This window comes from Monodelphis domestica, chromosome 4, assembly GCF_027887165.1.
Source record: "Monodelphis domestica isolate mMonDom1 chromosome 4, mMonDom1.pri, whole genome shotgun sequence".
Taxonomy (NCBI): Eukaryota; Metazoa; Chordata; class Mammalia; order Didelphimorphia; family Didelphidae; genus Monodelphis; species Monodelphis domestica.
In genome coordinates this window covers 168,442,037-168,460,940 of record NC_077230.1, presented here as the reverse complement: position 1 = coordinate 168,460,940, position 18,904 = coordinate 168,442,037, and the positions used below count along the sequence as shown (strand labels likewise).

The following is an 18,904-nucleotide window of genomic DNA, read 5'->3' as shown; positions in this document are numbered from 1 at the left end:
AGGATGGTAAGATAAAGTGAAAGTTCTTCAAAGATGAGGAGCCTTGACTGTATTTGTATGTAGCAGGTAAAGAGTGAGAGAAAGATAGCAGTGGGAATGATGATAGGAATGATCTATTAAAGGAGAGAAGAGGGAATGGAATCAAAAGTGTATATAGGAGGCAGTTGGGTGGTTCAGTGGATTGAAAATCAAGCCTAGGGACTGGAGGTCCCAAGTTCAAATATGACCTCAGACACTTCCTAGCTCTCTAACCCTGGACAAGTCACCTAACTCCCAATGTATAACCCTTACCATTCTTCTACCTTGGAAACAATATAAATGATTGATTCTAAGATGGAAGGTAAATGTTTAACAAGCAAACTGTATACAGAAGAAGTGGTCTTGGCAAAGAGAAATGCCACTTCTTTATCTGGGAGCAGAGTGGATAAGCAAATGGTGGGGGGGAAGATGTCTGAGTAATGGAAAATAAGAGCAAAGGAAGAAGAAACTTGACTACGTTCTTAGTTAAGAGCATGAAGGAGGTGGTGCCATAGGATACTTTAGGAAACATGAAAATATAGTCTGTCAATAGTCAGTCAATAAACATTTATTAACTACCTCCTATGCACCATTCACTGTACTTTGCTGGGGATACAAATGTGAAAAAGAAAGATAGCTACTACCATCAAGAAGCTTACTATCTGATGGGGGAAGACACACAAAAAGGAAGCTGAAAAGAGGGGTCATAGGGGCAGAGGAAAAGAAGGGAAGTTTTATTTTATTTATTTATTTTTCAGTCCCCCCATTCCCTCCTCACACAATAAGGCATCATTAGGCAAATATATACAAATTATGTCTTCTGTGTTTCCATTTGTCAGTTCATTCTCTGGAGGTGAACACTCACAAATTATTCTTCAAATATTATATTAAATGATGCTCTCTATTCATTTCACTCTTCGTTATCTCAAGTAGTTCTTTCCATATTTTTTATTTATTTTTTAATGCATTTTCATTGCATATTTGGCTGAAAGACATTGGTGGGCTTTTGGAGGAGAGAAAAAGCATTTATTAAGCACCTACTATATGTCAGATATTTTTGTGCTAAGGGCTTTAGAAATATTATTCCTTATGATCTATTATTGGTAACAGACTCAAGTGGAAATAACTAGTGAGATGCATATAATTAGGCTATAGAGTGACTAACCATAGCATTCAATTTAAATATTCACTCAAGACCCCAAAGATTCTTTAATGTAACACACAAGGAAATATGAATTTTCTTGAGCATATATTTGTCTATTATGCAAATAGAACTAGGGAATGAAGTCTATCATCCAGATAATTTGAGTCAATGATTTCTGAATATCTAGGTAAATGAAAGCCTTTTGAGGTAGCTTGGGATGTGGCTTATCTGTATCATCATCATCCTTTTTTTTTTTGGTTTGTGATTTAAAAGACTCAACTTAAATGAATAAATTCAAGATTCATACTTACTTTTTCTGTACATATTGTCAATTTGCCTTAGAAGTAGGTAGATGGCAAAGTGAATAGAGCAATAATCCAGTAATCAAGAAGATGTGAGGTCAAATCCCAAACTAAAGAGCTTTCTAGATGTGCGAGCCTGGGCAAGTCACTTAATTTCTGCCTCAGTTTTTTAAATTATATAATGAAGATAATAATAGTAGCTGTCTCACAGGGTTGTTAGGAAGTTCAAATGAGATAATATTTACAAAGCACTTAGCACAGGACCTGGAACATGTAAGTAATGTGTAAACGCTTATTGTCTTTACTTCCTTCTCCCCACCTTACCTGCAAATTCTTCTCATTTTTCCTAATTCTGTCCTCTGAGAACAAGTTTAATACTTCTTCCATCTATAATGTATTCCACTCACTTCCCCTCCTCCTCAAGTCTTTTCTTTTCCAGGCTAAATATCATTCCTTCAACCACATCTCCCAGGGCACCATCTTGTTTGCCTGCTTTAGTGTGTATTCCAGCCTCTCTCTAGACTTCTAAACTGTGGTGATCAGAACTGAATACAATACTTCATATGTCTCCTGACAGGACAGAGAATAGATGAACCTCCCATCTTTTCTTCTGTGCATTATTTGATTCGTTTCAATTCTATTCTATACAATGTCTATTATACACTTTCCAGTATAAGGTGGACACGAGGAAAATATACGCAATTAAAAAAAAACAACAACTTGTTCTTAAGGAATTGAATCACACTAGAGATTTCATTGTGTGTACAAAACTTAAGGAAATATGAGACTTTTTAAGGAGAGAGAAAATACTGACAACAAGGATCTGGGTAGGCTTCTCATAGGAGTAGCAGCTAAGTCAAGACTTTTAGGAAGTAATGTTTCTAAGAAGTGGGGCTAAAGAGGGAGTGTTTTCCATATTGGGGGAGAAGGGTCCAGGGAACAGTCTATGCAAAGGCATGAAGGTAAGACATAAAATGCCAATTCCAGGAATGACAAAGACTTTTAGGAAGCTAATATTTCTAAGAAGTGGGGCTGTAGAAGGAGTGCTTTCCAGATTGGCAACAGTCTTGGGAAGAAGGAGGAGGAGGAGGAGGAGGAGAAAGAGGAGGAGGAGGAAGTAGATCAGTGAGTGTGTGTGTGTTTGAGAGAGAGAGAGAGAGAGAGAGAGAGAGAGAGAGAGAGAGAGAGAGAGAGAGATGGAAAGTAGTGATGGAAGATTAAAGGGAAAAAGGAAAGTTTAGAAGAGGTCAGTTAGCCTGGAAGATGGAGACAGGTAAAGGGTTACGTTTTGTGCATGTTGACTTTTTGTAGGACATGAAGATTTGGTGCTCACTGTGACTCTCAGTTAGCCAGTGATAATCAAATCAGCTTTTTTGATATAAGATTATTGCCTCATTATGACATCAAAACACAACAAAAACCAAAAAAAAGGACCCAGGTCATTTTAAGAAACTTTTTCAGCTTGAGTTCCCCATTTTGTACTCATGTACTTGATTCTCTCTAGTTTGATATGTGTCAAGTTAATTAGTTCTGTGTTTGGTTCAATATAGCAATGAGTTTACAGATTTATTTCCTCTTTACCAAATCTTCAGTGGTAATTTTGTTAAGCTTAAACCAAGGCAAACAGGGTAAAGTGACTTGCCCAGAGTAATAAATCTAGTAAATGTTTGAGACTGGATCTGAAATCATGAAGATGAGTCTTCTTGATTCCAAGCTTAGTGTTGTATCCACTGTGCTACTTAGCTGCCTGTGACACCTACCTGCATATATCCACTAATGTATTTATTTTGGTCTTTTAGAGAGCACCTCCCTGTCAGTTGGGGTGTATGGGGTGGTCAGGGAGGAGTAGTATCTCTGGTATGGAGGGCTTGTCGTGCCCTCCTGGGGCAGCTCTCTGACCTCTGACCCTCACCTGACACCCAGCTCTCACTTGTGGCTCCCAGTAGCTGCTAGCATGCAGCAGCGGCCACACCCTGGGCAATGGCTTCGCTTTGACAAGCCGGCTAAACCTTGTGCGGGTAGCCATCCGGTCGTAGATCTCTGGTGAACTAAGGCTTTGCTCACCCAGCATGTGAAGACTGCTTCGGCCAAACAGACGGAAGAAACCAATAAGAAGGTTCAACAGCTGAGATGGCGACGCAGCAAAGCACTGTGGAGTGCTCAGGGCGTGTTGGAGCACAAAAGACAACATGGCCATTCAATGCAGCTGAGGAAGTCTCCAGGTGTAACGACTTTTCGTGCCACTGGACCCAGGCTTCCAACGCCGAGAGAGTGGGGACTGTCTCTGTGCATCGACTTTTCCACTTAAATCTCCTTCACGCACAAGTGTCTTTGTGCACACTCATCTACATCACGCACAAAGACAAATGTCATCCTCGGTTACCGAGAGACTACTACTAAAGTTAACCTGCTCCTAATTCTTTTGCTGCAATAATATTCCATCACAACCATATACTACATTTTGTTTAGCCATTCTCCATTTGATGGACATCCCCTTGATTTCCCACTCTTTGCCACCACAAAGAGAGCTGCTATAAATATTTTTGAATATACAAATTCTTTCCCTTTTTCCCTGATGTCCTTGGAAAATTAGACTCAGCAATTGTATTTCTAGTTCTAATATAACAGTTTTATGGCTCTCTGGGTGTAATTCCAAATCCTTCTCCAAAATGGTTAGATCAGTTCACAATTCCACTAATAGCATATTAGTGTTCCCATTTTTCCCCATCCCCTCCAACATTTGCCATTTTGCCCTTTGGTCATTTTAGCCAATCTGATGGGTGTGAGATGATAGTTCAGAATTGTTTTCATTTGCATTTCACTAATTAGTAGTGATTTAGAGTATTTTTTCATGTACCTGCATATGGCTTTGATTTCTTCACAAGGGAAGCTTAAAAAAAAGTTTCATGTGAGAGGAGGCCCCAGAGTAGAAGGTGGAGATGATCTTGTCCTGGGGAGGGTCAGTCTGAGAAAAGGTCTTGGAAGTCAAGACAACTGAAAGACAGATATCCAGATCTTGGTGGTGTGGGGATGATTGCCAGGGATTGGAGACAGACAGCTGTGGGGCAGGGAATTCTAACTTTTATTTTCAGTTTGGGGCAGCATATTTTAGTGAGATAAAAGACAAGTGTGAGTTGAGAAGAGGACAATCAGGATGGCGAGAGCACTGAAGAACGTGGCATGTGAAATGGGATTTAAGGAATTGAGAATAGTCTGAAGAAGAGAAGTTAACTATCATGGGAAGGATAAATCTATCTTTTTCTGTTTTGTGTCCCAGAAGTAGGAGCAATGAGAAGAGAAGCAGTAGATACAGATGAAGGTTTGATGTAGGTGTAACCCTGGTTTCTAGCCAAGTCCAGGGCATTTTGTGGAGAGAATGCTGCTTGACTCAGTTGGGGAGGGGTTGGTGTGAGGGCTTTGGAGAGAAGAAACATTCTTCATGTCTTGAGAAGACAAGTCTGGTGCCAGGCTCTCTTGGGGACTGACTTCAGAGATGTGAATAGAGCCAGATTTTGGAAGGCATAGAAGTAGGAGAAGCCAGGTCTACAACATGTCCCTGATTTTCAAATTGTCTTACTAGAAATTCTGGGGAATTTCCCCTTGGGCGAGATCAAGATACCTCTCTGGGTTTAAGCTAAAATACCTCACTCCTAGCAGGAAAGTGGATTCTTTCTTTCTGTGGATTTTCTAGTATTCTAATCAATATAACTTCTCCAATTTCTGTTTGCTACTTGTCTGAATAAGTGGGTTTACTTGCTGCTCTTTCTGTTATAGTCTTTCATGAAACTAGCATTTCATGAGAAGGCAGGTGTAAGCTAAAGGCTATCTTCTCCCCTAGGGCTGCTAGGTGTTATAGTAGATAGGGCACTATTCTTGGAATCAGGAAGACCTGAATTCAAATCCCACTTTAGAAGCTTTCTAGCTGTGTAACCCTGGGCAATTCACTGTTTGCCTTAATCTATTCATCTGTAAAATAAGCTGGAGAAGGAAATGACAAATTGCTTAAGTATCTTTGCCAAGAAAACCCCAAATGTGAGGGTCCTGTGGGTTTTTTAATTAATATTCAATAACTATTATATTTATAACATTTTATTAATAATAATTAAAGTAAAAGAACTATCTGAACCTAGCCCAGTCCCACAAAAAAGAGAGGGGGGAGGCGGAGCCTCAGAATTTATATAAACATGACCATTAGATGTGGTGGAGAGATTAAAAGGAATTTTGGGAAATACTAAGGGACTTCTAGGGGATGAAGTCCAAAGGTTCAAAATCTCCATTTATACATTCCCAAAGATTTGGAAAGAACTGAACAACAACCTTCTTCCCTGTCTTGAAGGGAAAATAACCAGAGAAGCTATTGGTTTTTATTTTGAATCTGAAAATTATGTACCTAGGCTAATAATATTTTGAGGGGAGGATACAGATAGATATCATTTGAATACCCCTCTCAGAGATGAGATGAAAGAGTGCTCAACCTTAACTTCCTTTTCTTGATTTCCTCAAGGTGAGGGTGAGTAAGATTCTAGAGATATCTCTTCAAGTCTCCCTTTTGCTCACATCTATACAACTCATTTGGATATTCATATGTCACACAGACAGCATGGAAAAAAACCTTTCTAGAAATTAGTGCTACCCAAGAGTGCAATGGTGTTACTTATGAGCTAATATTTTCCCATTCATTGAGGTCTTCGAGCAGTATCTGGAAATCATTGGTTGTCAAAGGAATTCTTGGTCAGACATAGGTTGAACAAGAGTAGTTTCAAGGTCCCTACTAGCTTTCATATTTTGTGATTATGTGACCTGATCTCTTAAGTTTGTTCCAGCTCTAAATTTTATGAAGTTACATGTTTATTGTTGAATTTTGAATCTAGAATGCAGATGTAGTGAGGTGGAAGGAGCATTGCATTTGTAATTAAAGGATCTGCTCCAACTGCCAGTTCTTCCACTTACTTTGTTAGTGATCTTGGGTGGATATATGACAACTTTTCTGGGCCTCAGTTTTCTCATCTATAAAATAAAGAGGTAGAACTATACCCCATCTCTCTCTCTCTCTCTCTCTCTCTCTCTCTCTCTCTCTCTCTCTCTCTCTCTCTCTCTCTCCCTCTCCCCCACTTTCTCCCCCCCATTCTGAATCCAAGAGTTTATAATTAAAACAAATTTGCTTCACTATAAATTTCATGTTTTTTGAATAAACATATAAGCAAAAACACCTCTTGTCAAAACCATACTTTAAAAAAAATTTCTAAACATGAAAGGTTCATGACTTTATACTTATTGCTTAAAAATTCAAGTAGTAAAAATGTAATTATTCTCCATAGATAAAAATCAATACATTCCTACATTAAGGTTATTTTGTTTATGGTTATGTTCAGGTGGGAGAAATTTACAGCCTATCCTCCTGCTCTGATTTCAGCTCTCAACAGAAATCAACCAAAAGGCAGATCCCTAATTGCTTGGGGATGAGAAGGTCTTTTCTTGGAGCTACAGAATGCTACAGAAGTCTTAGGCTAGGGAACTTCTTGAGAAGGAAACTCTTTCTATAAGGGGAATTGATACCTTTTTTGTAACTTAAGTCTTAGAGTTGCCTAGAATTGGAGTAACTAGCATCAGATCACACAGACAATATATATCAGAAGCAGACCCTGAACCCACCTCTTCATAAATTCATCACTAGTTCTTTTTTTTTTCCCTAACCTTTACATTCTGTACTAAGTATTGGTTCTAAGGCAGAAGAGCAGTAAGGGCTTGGCAACTGGGGTTAAGTGACTTGCCCAGAGTCACACAGCTAGGGGATATCTGAAGTCATATTTGAGCCTAGGTCCTCCTGACTTCCTTTCTTGCTCTCAAAGCTACTGAGTCACCTAGCTATCCCTATTAGTTCCTTGGACTACTCCATGGTTACCTCTGTTTTCTTGGACACATTAGTCACAAACTGTCTTCACACAATCCATTTTGTAATCATCACACAAAATTAAAAGAGTAACTGAAACTGTGGTTTTATTTTGGAATGTTTCCTCTTGAATTGTAATCTGAAACATATTCTTGACATTCTGTGACTATTAGGCACTAGTGTCCTCTATTGACTTTGTTCATTTAACTCTGACTAAGTATATTTCAGAATCTTCTGACACATGAGAAATAGTTCTAATTCTTTTATTATTTTCCTTCCTTTCCACTGATTTATATTTCATTCTGCTCAAATAGGACTAATAGAATTCCTTCCCCTTCTCTTAAATCTTAGGGCAAATATCAAGCACTCATATAAATTCCTATATTAGACAGAATAAGAGAAGACTCACCTACTAAGGTAAACAAATACCCTAAGGATTTCTCCTAGCAGCAAGGTCATGCCCTTTTCATTCTTTTGTTCAGCAAGCTATTTACTCTAAATGGCCAACATCACCTGAACAGTTTGTGGGTTAGTTTGGATAGGGTTACCTTCTCTCCATCCCAATGCCTCACTAACAACAATCAAGTGAAAAAATCCTTGCTGATTTCTTTCTCAGAGAAAGGAGGTAAGAGAGGTATAAGGAAAAATGCACTGATTGTAGAGTCTGAGGGCTTGGATTCAAATCAAATACCACTGATACTTACTACCTATTTTTGACTTTAGGCAAGTCGCCCTCCCCATGCCTCAGATTCTTATCTGTTATAAGAGGATGGCATAGATCATCTTCAAATTCTGTGATCTTTGGTCCTTAGCTCTTAGAGTGGTCTCTCTGAGTCAGGACTTGACCAGTGAAGTCCTCTGTCATCTGAAGATAAGGAATCATTTATCTTTAGTTGGCTTCAGAACCTTGGGTACATTGTATAGGGGGAAATCCAAGTCATCTGATTCCACTGCAGATGGAATTAGCTGCCTGGAATTTGAAATACATAGTAAGCTATTTATTATCTCTGACTTTAGGCAAAGTACAGGGGAAAAAATGTAAAGTGATCTTGGGATAGTGATGAGGTGATCCCTAAGGTGGAGTATACTTCTAGATCTTATCTGCTGGAGTTCATGGAGACATTTGGCAGGGCTGAGGTCTGAGGACAATAAGGAATCTGACTGTGCCACAGCAAGTGAAGACTATGAAGAATTCAATGAAGCATGACAATCGTATTGGAATTGATTCAGAGTAAAATAAGCAGAACCAAGAAATAATATAATGTCTACAACAATGCCAATAGGAGGGAAAAGGAATAATGAAACTGAATGCTGTATAATTATAATAACCAAAAAAAATTGGCTCTGGAGAAATAGTGAGAAAAGTCACCTTCCTCTTTTCTTTGCAGTGGTTGGAAACTATGAGTAAGGAATACCGATTATATTATCAGACACTGTTGAACCTGTTGATCTCTTGGTTGGTTTTGCTGAGAGTCTTTGGGATGGTTCATTGGGTAAGAGGAAGGGTAGGAATATATTTGGAAATGAAAATGATCTGAAACCAAAATATGTGAATAAAATATTTTTAAAAAAATATTTTTTTAAGTGGAAGAAACCTTACATTAAGAGTGTACAGTCAGTTCCAGCCAGGGCTGTGTTAAATTTTTACTATAAGCAAAGTTTAAAAATACTAAAATCAAGGTTTGATTTTCAGTGTTGTTGATTGTCTAAATTTGAAAGGTATTTTTAAAATGTTAAAATTCAGATTAAACTTAAATGTGTGTCTTTTTAAAATTTAGAATATTTTTCCATGGTTGCATGATTCATGATCCTCCCTTCCCTCCCTGGCCCCTCCTGGAGCTGAAAAGCAGTTCCACTGGGTTATACATGCATCATTATTCAAAACCCATTTTCATGTTATTCATATTTGCAGTAGAGCAATCCTTTAACATTAAACCCTAATCATATCCATATCAAACTACATGATCAATCATATGCTTTTCTTCTGTATTTCTGCTCCCAGAGTTCTTTCTCTGGATGGGGATAATGTTCTTTCTCCTAGGTTCCTCTGGATTGTCCTAGGTCATTGCATTGCTGTTAATAGAAAAGTACATTTGATTGTGCTTTCCAGTTCACATGGAATTCCTCCAGCTCATCATTCCTTTCAGCACAGTAATATCCCATCACCATCAGAAACCACAGTTTGTTCCTCAAACCAAGGGCATCCCCTCATTTTCCAATTGTTTGCCACTACAAACAGCATGGCTACAAATATTTTTGTACAAGTCTTTTTCCTTATTATCTCTTTGGGGTACAAACCCACCAGTGATATGGTTGGATCAAAGGGCAAACAGTCTTTTAAAGCCCTAATTCCAAATTGCCTTACAGAATGGTTGGACCAATTTACAACTCCCCCAGCAGTGTCTTAGTGTCCTATTTTTGCCACATCCCCTCCAACATTTATCACTTTCCTTTGCTATTGGCCAATCTGCTAGGTGTGAGGTGATACTTCAGAGTTGTTTTGATTTGCATTTCTCTAATCAGGAGGAATTTAGAACATTTTTTCATGTGCTTTTTGATAGTTTGTATTTCATCATGTGAAAACTGCCTATGCATGTCCCTTGATCATTTGCTGATTAGGGAATGGCTTGATTTTTAAATGTGTGTCTTGGAGAATCTCCACATGTGACCTGGAACCTAGAGATGCCCTGATTCATATACAGCTGTTTGAGAGACGCACAGAAAGTGCTTGGCAGACTCCTGAAGGTCATAGATGATGCCAAAAAACTTGACATCCCTAAAGCTACTACTATATTGCTATTCCTTATTCACCTTATTGTAATTTTGCTTGATTTATTAACTATGTACATGTTATGGATCTGCTACCTATGCTATAAGTGTCTTATCATTTCTGTTTGGACTGATACTAATTTGGGAATGGGGGCTCTTGTTCTACAAATTTGCCAGTCATAGTTTACCCTTAATATTTATGGGAAGAAGCCCATGCTGTGGTCTCTGGCTACATTTCTTTTCAATAGTTCAACTTGTAAAAATAAATTTGGTGAGTTAAAAAATAAAAAATAAAATATTTAGATGGAAAAACTGTTCCAATATAAGTTCAAACTGTTCAGATACTTTTGATAGAGGTAAACAAAAATATCCTTAGTGATGAAGTGAAGCTCAAATGTGAACTTCCCTTCAGGGCCAGGCGCGAAGATGCTAAAGAGACTCTTATTATAAACATAAAGTATTTATTGAAATATATAAGGATAAATAAAGGATTTCTAATTCTAAGGGATTCTAAATTTACCAAAATAAACTCCCAGGTTCCACAAGGAACCACTTCTCCTGTGTTTCACAGGCTACACTAATCCTCCCTGATCTGACAAACCCAAATTTATACTATCTAAATAAAAACTACTATTATCCTTATAATTCTTAACTTTGCCTTCAAATTATAAAATAGCAAAGGCTAGCTGGTTGAGTCTCAACAAGAATCCAGTTAGGACTCTGAGTATTAGAGACTCAGAGTCCAAATCTAAAACCAGGTTTTTCTTTGGTTTTCTCAGAGTTAAACAACCTATAAAACCACAATAGATATTCAATAGTGTTCCCCAAGTTGGGAAAGGAAAACATTGAGCTCCTTCAGATCTTTCCCTCAGACAGAGAGAGAGGCAAAGATGTTAGTTACCTCCTCCAGACCTGAGAGACAATCTCTGAGAGTGTATCTCTGCCAACTGTCAGAGAGAGTAATTGACATAGAAAAACGATTATAACTGTCACATCTGAAATTAACATACTCTCTCAGCTTCGCTTAAAACTCCAGTTCTTTTCTCAAGCCAGCCACTTTACTTCTTATCCCTAAACTAATAAAACAGTACTTTTTTTCTAATATCATCCTTACAATTTCCTCCCTTTGAGCAGAGAGATAAACTATCTCTCCCATATGCTCGCTATTCTATGTAATTCTAAAGCTATACCTTATTATTATTATATTTCCTAAAAATAGTCTTAATCTTATGCTTATCTTATCCTATTTTTATTGCTACCCTTTATCTATGCTAACCTGTCCTAGGGATATAAATGAAAGAAAAGAAAATTTCAATGAAAACATATTTGTACAAATGCAAGTGCAAAACACACAATTACAGAACTTCAAAATGGAAAGTACAAAATGCAAACTTTTGAAAAACTTTTGAAACAATAAAATACAGTTACAAACTAACTTATGTTTTACAAAAAACTAAAGTCTATCTAAAATAATAACTATGCAAAACTCAAGCAAACTTCATTTTACAAATCCTATTTAAACAATTCAAATGAAACTTTTTACCATGCTAAGACCTTATCCTATCATTAATACAGAAAACCAAAACTACATTAAAACTCAATCAAAACTTTATAATAATTTAACTATATACACATCTATATAAATATACAGATCTTTACAATTTCTACAGCTATGTATATGTTATGTATAAACTATTTACATGTTGCAGGGGGAAAATAAACTTACCCCCTTAAGATAGTCTAAGAAAAACTTGAAGATTGTCTTTAGAAAGTTGTGTATGTTTTCTTGATTTTATCTCTTATCCTTACAAACTCCTCATGAAAGAAAACTGATAAAAATGGGGGAGAAATTGAGCACTCCTATGAAAGTGGGTGCCCCTACTATTTGAATACCTGACTTTAATAAACTGCCTGTCTATGCGCTACGGATACGTTTTCGTTTGCAGGGACAAAATAAGTGGGAGAGGATTTTCCAGATCCTGTTGATCAGGCACATTGTCATCAAGACTGCTGAGCAGATGACCTAAACATATCACTCCCAGGTGAAGCCTGCCATGATTAATATGAGTCCAACAGAGGAAAGAACTTCTGATTTGGTCCCTGGACCCAGTTAACCTAAAAAAAGGATTCAACACAAACAGAGTAGTCTTTGGTGGTATGTCTGTTTGATCCTGACAATTAGGACCTACTCTCTCACCCGTCATTTACTATGCATTTTTGGTTTCGGCTTTATACCCTGCTTTGCATCTTTGCAGTTGGGAGAACAGGAAGACTCAACACTTAGGTGGGTCTGATTCACCATGGTATTCTGCTTTTAACTGGAGCAACTCTTGGATATTTGCACAAACCCCTTTCCCCCTAAGGGGAAAGGATGCTCCTGATGAGAGTGGAGATAGACATCAAGACTTGTGTGATCATTATTTTTCAGTCAATTAGACAAACATAGATACAACACCAATGCCATGGACTGGAAAAATGAGTCCTCCTATTCATTCACTTTTAATTGGGAAAAGATCATTAATTCTTCACAGTTCTCGCCCTAGTAGTGCTTTTAAGTTATTGTCAGAATGCCAGTTCTGTAAGCAATATGGGAAATGAGTTCCTGGAGGATGAGATGGAGTCCCAAACCCATGGGAATGACTAAACTCTTGGTTTCCAAATCTCTCATGGCTAAATTATTTGTTTTGGGGCTTTCTTTTGTGTGCCCATAAAGGCAGTATGTACTACTACATTTACAGTGGTTCCCTTGGTACAAAGAACTGATTCCCAAGCCAACCAGAAAATTACAAGCAATAGAGATTTGGATGGTGCGTTTTGGGATAGAGGTCCTAGAAGGGTCTGGCTGTATAGTACTGCAGCATAAATATGGCTAGCACCAAAGGAGTATGATTGTATAAAGTCTGAGTGACCCCATGTTTTAATCTTGCTTGGTCTTTGAGTATGTGACAGTCAGCTTGCGGAGTGTTCTACATTCTCACTGACCCCTTCTTCTTAGTACTGAACCTATTACTCGATGATGATGATGATGTATTAGGAGAAGAGTTCAGATGACTCTTTTCCCATCTCCTCATTGAAATGTGTACTGTTGTGGATTGTCTTACCCTTACATGGCAATTGTTTACTCCTGTCTATAAAAAGGAGTGCATGGTTTGAAGCAGACCTACCTACCCAATTTACTGTCTTGGCATGATGAATAAAATCCTTTAAATTTTAAAATAGTTTAACTTCCAAAGAATGAAAAATAAAGGTGTGTCCTATGTTGTTTGGTCATTAAACACTTAATAGCAAATTTCTGCTTTAGATGTTGTCTAGTTTCAACCCCCTCATTTTACAAATGAGCAGAATGAGGAAATGGAGGCCTCACAAGGTGAAGTGATTTAGATTTGAACCTGGATCATATGCCTCAAAATTCCATGTTCTTTATACTATAGTACAGTAATAAGCTACATAATAATATTATAATAAATTGCAGTTATTAGTTAAAAGATTATTGCTTAGACATTTTTGTTACTTGATATTTATTGACATATAGAGATGGATAGAGATATACACATACATATATATGCAGATAGAAATCATTTTTATTTAGAAGTTGGTTGATTTTGCTCCATGTAAACGGAACCTGAATTAAAATTTAAATTGAAAAAAATTAAGTTCTAGTGGTTGACACTGACAAGAAAACTTTTATCTTACATTACTCTACTACTTTGGGTAGTATTGGCACAATAGTATTCCATCACCAACATATACCACAATTTGTTCAGCCATTCCCCAATTGAAGGGCATCCCCTCATTTTCCAATTTTTTGCCACCACAAAGAGCGCAGCTATGAATATTCTTGTACAAGTCTTTTTCCTTATTATCTCTTTGGGGTACAAACCCAGCAGTGCTATGGCTGGATCAAAGGGCAGACAGTCTTTTATCGCCCTTTGGGCATAGTTCCAAATTGCCCTCCAGAATGGTTGGATCAATTCACAACTCCACCAGCAATGAATTAATGTCCCTACTTTGCCACATCCCCTCCAGCATTCATTACTTTCCTTTGCTGTCATGTTGAACAATCTGCTAGGTGTGAGGTGATACCTCAGAGTTGTTTTGATTTGCATCTCTCTGATTATAAGAGATTTAGAACACTTTTTTATGTGCTTATTAATAGTTTTGATTTCTTTAGCTAAAAACTGTCTATTCATGTCCCTTGCCCATTTGTCAATTGGAGAATGGCCTGATTTTTTGTACAATTGATTTAACTCTTTATAAATTTGAGTAATTAGACCTTTGTCAGAGGTTTTTGTTATGAAGATTGTTTCCCAATTTGTTGCTTCCCTTATGATTTTGGTTACATTGGTTTTGTTTGTACAAAACCTTTTTAATTTGTTTAATTTGTTGTTTAATTTGTTAAATTTAATTTTGATTTCAGTGGCACAGGGAACTCCCTGGAGCGCTATTTTCCTGAGTTACCTACCCAGTCTGGGCCAGAGGAAGGACTTGGACTCATATCTTTCTTTCCATTTTTAAACCCTTACTTTCTGGTGTAGGAACCACTAACACAGAACATCAAAGGCTAGGCAAACAAGGTTAAGTTACTTGTTTAGTGTCTCCCAAGTAGGGAGTGTTTGAGACCAGATTTGAACCCAGGATAGAGTCGGGATCCTGAACCTTTTGCATAAATGGAATTTGCATGTACTACTTAAGGGGTATGATTTGATGGTCCAGTAGAGGCTTACTCTGATTTTAACCAGAAACTGGTGCTACTAGTCACTAATTTAATCCTATTCAATAAGAAAAGGATTTGGGGAGTCCTACATTCACTCTGGTGTTTATGTTCTCCATTCCACTGAGTGGAAATGCTAGGGAAGTACCAAGCTCTCTCTGGTTCTGAGAAAGTAGACAACCTTCTGGGCCTCAGCTCTGCCTCTCTCTGGGTTATCAAGTTGGTTTGTCACTCCAAGAAGTCTGGTTAGTATAGATTTACCCAATTGGAATCAGCTCTGAGCTTCCAATTTTGACTGAAGCCTAAAATGATCTTGGGATAATAAAGTCAATTCCCCACAGGAATGATCAGGCAATTTTTGGATACTGGGTATAGTTTTTCAATTCTTATCTATAAATAATAAAACATCTATCATGTGGCTGTGTGCTTGTTGCTTCATTTAGAACCAGCCACCAAACAGTACATAAGCCATTCCCAACTGATACCAGATCCATATTTCCACTTTACTCTTTACATGACTCATGAACTTTGGATGAAGGTCTCAACTCTTATTCAGAGTATGGGACTTAGATTTGGGTTCTGACATTTTTCTTAGTGGTATTGTGTCAATGTCAAGAACTTCTAATTAGCTCTTTCCCAATCTATTTCACCACTCATGGAGTAAGGGAGATGGACAGGTTAGATCCTAAGAAGATGGAGCCTGCCACTCCCATTCTTCATTAGATTGGGAATTCCTTAAAGGCAGAGATTGTCTTCTGCATTTTTTAATTTTTTTGGTATCCCCAGCACATAGAAGCAGTTTAATAGATGTTTATTGACTGACTGCCTGAGCCAGTCTATCCTATCTTTTCCTTTTTCCACAGGCTAGAACTATATCACATTGGTTTCTAAGTCCTTTGTGTTATTCATAGCAGCTCTTTCTATTGCCTTGTCTCATCCCTTGTTTGTACAATCCCTTCCCTTTCCCTAAAGGCCATCCAAAGACTAGCTGAAGGACAGAAAAGGCATGAGTTACTCACTTCTTTGACTTACAGTACTGATGACTCAAGATGTTTGACATAATGTAACTGGACACAGTAACATACAGAACCAGTACACCTCAGCTGAAATCAATTTATGAAAGCAAATCCAGATATCTAGCAGAGCAGAGAAAGAACTGAACCTAACCTGGGACAAATCTCATGGTAGGGAAAAGTAGGAAATCTTGGAAGTATTAGGATACTGTGAGCAAAGGTGGGGTATCACAGCTGTAAGCTATAGGTGCTCAGCTATCAGGCTGGGGTTACAGGGCACCCAAAGGGAGCAGTTGATGTAGAAAACATTTGAAGCAACAAGCAAACTAACATTTTGCTTTTCTTTTTTTAATGTAAGTGGATAGAGAACATTGGCAAAAGCTAGGGAAAGATCCTGTCTCTTCCCCCCCTCCCCCAAGTAGAGATTAGTCCCTTACCTCTTAAAAAAACATTCCAACATTCCACAGCTGTCCTAAAAGGGAGTCATCTCATGTGGAGATAGGTCTACCTTCCTCACCATTAACAACTACCTCAGACAATCGGTAAGCCCAAGAGCATGCCCAGGAATGACAATGCCAGCCATAGCACCAGTCCTGCTTCCAGATGAACCCTTGAAGACATAATTCTGAGAAGTAACCCTTGTGCAGATGAGATCTGGCAACTGCTTCTGCAGGTGCTGAGGCCCCCACCACCTCAGCAACCACAGCCATTGGAGACCCAGAAAAGATGGTGCTTGACACGGAGAACCTTGGCATTGTCAAATAGCTCAAGATCAGAAATGAAAGTGATTTTATCAGTGGAAAAGACATTAAAGAAAATGCATTATCTTTTATTTTTCTACTTCACCCTAAGGACCACAGATCTTTCCATCTCCCAGCTGAAACCTGCTACATATTGTCTCTCTCAAAAGAATATGAACCTCCATGAGAAAGTGAACTTCTCAAGAACAGGTCCTATATATTATTTTCTATTTACATCACTAGCATTTAACACAGTGCATTGCACATAATAGGTGCTTAAAATGATTCCCCCCACCCCATCCATTTATTTCTTTACTAAACCGAAAGCTGACCTGATAGTATTTTACCAATGGGACAAAAAAGCACTACATATCACCAAATCAGCATCTAAGAAAGAATAGGCCTTAGGTCTGTCTTGAAATTATACAACATTAGAGCTAAAAGTGACTTGAGAGATAGTTTTGTTTAGTGATCCCAGATTTAAATTGGGAGTCTTTTAAACATACACACTAATTATATTTAATTTTTAAATTTTGCTTTAAGGTTTGTAAAGCACTTTATGTATATTATCATCTCCAAAATAACCCCATGAGTTAAAGTGTAATTACTTCCATTTGCCAGATGAAGAAAATATGTGCTATTTCTTTCTTACACAACTAAATTTTAGTTTTTCTTTACTATATTTGTCATTCACATTATTTATAAAATAGAAAAAAGAACCAATACTATTCCTTAAGGAGCTTCAAGCAGTATAATCAAAGTACATGCCACCATTCTGAAAATCTTGAACATGTGCCTTCCTCATTTTAAAAATAAGAAAATTCCAGTTTTACCGAGAAAAAGCAACTGCCTGAATACAGAGGTTGAGGGGACATGACAGAGGATAGACTCTAAATGAACACTCTAATGCAAATACTATCAACAAAGCAATGGGTTCAAATCAAGAAAACATCTAATGCCCAGTGGACTTACGCGTCTGCTATGGGGGGTGGGGGGGAGGAAAAGAAAATGATCTATGTCTTTAACGAATAATGCTTGGAAATGATCAAATAAAATATATTAAAAAAAAAAAGAAAATTCCAGTTTAGAGACAAGTAAAGGGAACTGCCCAACCTTAGAGCAAGTTAGTATCAGAGATTTATAGCTAGAAGCTCAAAAGTCATCTGATATAACTTCTTCATTTTACAGATAAAGAAACTGAAGTATACACACTTCCACAAGGTCACGTAGGTAATAAATGGCAGAGATGGGATGCAAATTCAGGTCCCATGACTCAGATTTCCTGATGTCTAGTATCCATTCTCTCATCAGTTGGTCTGCAACATTTCTTGATCATAGACATCTTGTAGAACTTGATATTAGGAGTTCTGGGAGATTAGATGATGAGGGCTCTGCTCTAGAATTTATGAAATATATGTGCACTTAAAAGACACAAAGAATAAGCCCCATATAACATCAGGAAAATCAGTATGAGCATTAGAGCTTATGACAATGAGTTTTAAGGAATCTCAGTTTATTTTATTGAACTTAAATTTTATAGTGCAAAATACTTTGAAAAATGGGGCATTGATTAGAAAAGTCAAATAGAGTGAAAATTGTAGCAGGGATGGGCTGTTTGGCTTCTAACAGGTAGCTTAATCTACTCTTACTCCAATATTTCCTTACTACCTCTAAAAGAGTTCCTAACTTGTGGTCCATAAATCTTTTATACCCGTCAATAAAATTGATTTTCTTTCTAATCTTGTATATTTTATTTTATGCATTTAAAATTTTATTTTAAGAGGGGGTTCATAACACACAGAAAAAGTTAAGAACTTTTACAATAGAATCAAATATAAACTCTTCTGTTGGAGATTTAAAGCTCTTCATAAACTGGACTTTCTCTTCCATTTCCAGTATTCCACAATGCTGACCTACACCCTTTCTACTGTCCAGCCATACAGGTTTACTTTCTATTTCTCAATTAGGATACTACATCTCCTATTTCCATGCCGTTGTACTACCTGATTCCCAAGCCTGATACACTCTCCCTCCTACCCTACATCTCAATCTCTGGATTCCTGCATTCCAGACTCCACTCAGCCTTTCAGGGTCTGTTTGCTACTAGTAACTAGCTTTTTAAGGTTTTTCTCTATCTATTCTGTGAGTATTCTGTACGAAATGATTGATGTACATAGTGTCTCCACAAAGAAAATGTAAGTTTCTTAAGAGCAAGAACAGATTTCTGTTTTTTTGCGTTTGTGTCAGAGTTTAGCCCAAAACTTATAAACAATATTTACTTAATACATTATTCCTGACCAATTGACCTGGATTTCTT

The 18,904-nt window shown here is 37.5% G+C and overlaps 1 protein-coding gene across 1 annotated transcript in view; it reads left to right on the top strand.

The window, feature by feature from the left end:
* The window catches only part of DPP4 (dipeptidyl peptidase 4), a 150,763-nt gene that overhangs the window by 20,361 nt on the left and 111,498 nt on the right, over nucleotides 1-18,904 (top strand). The gene's annotated exons all lie outside the window — the stretch shown is intronic.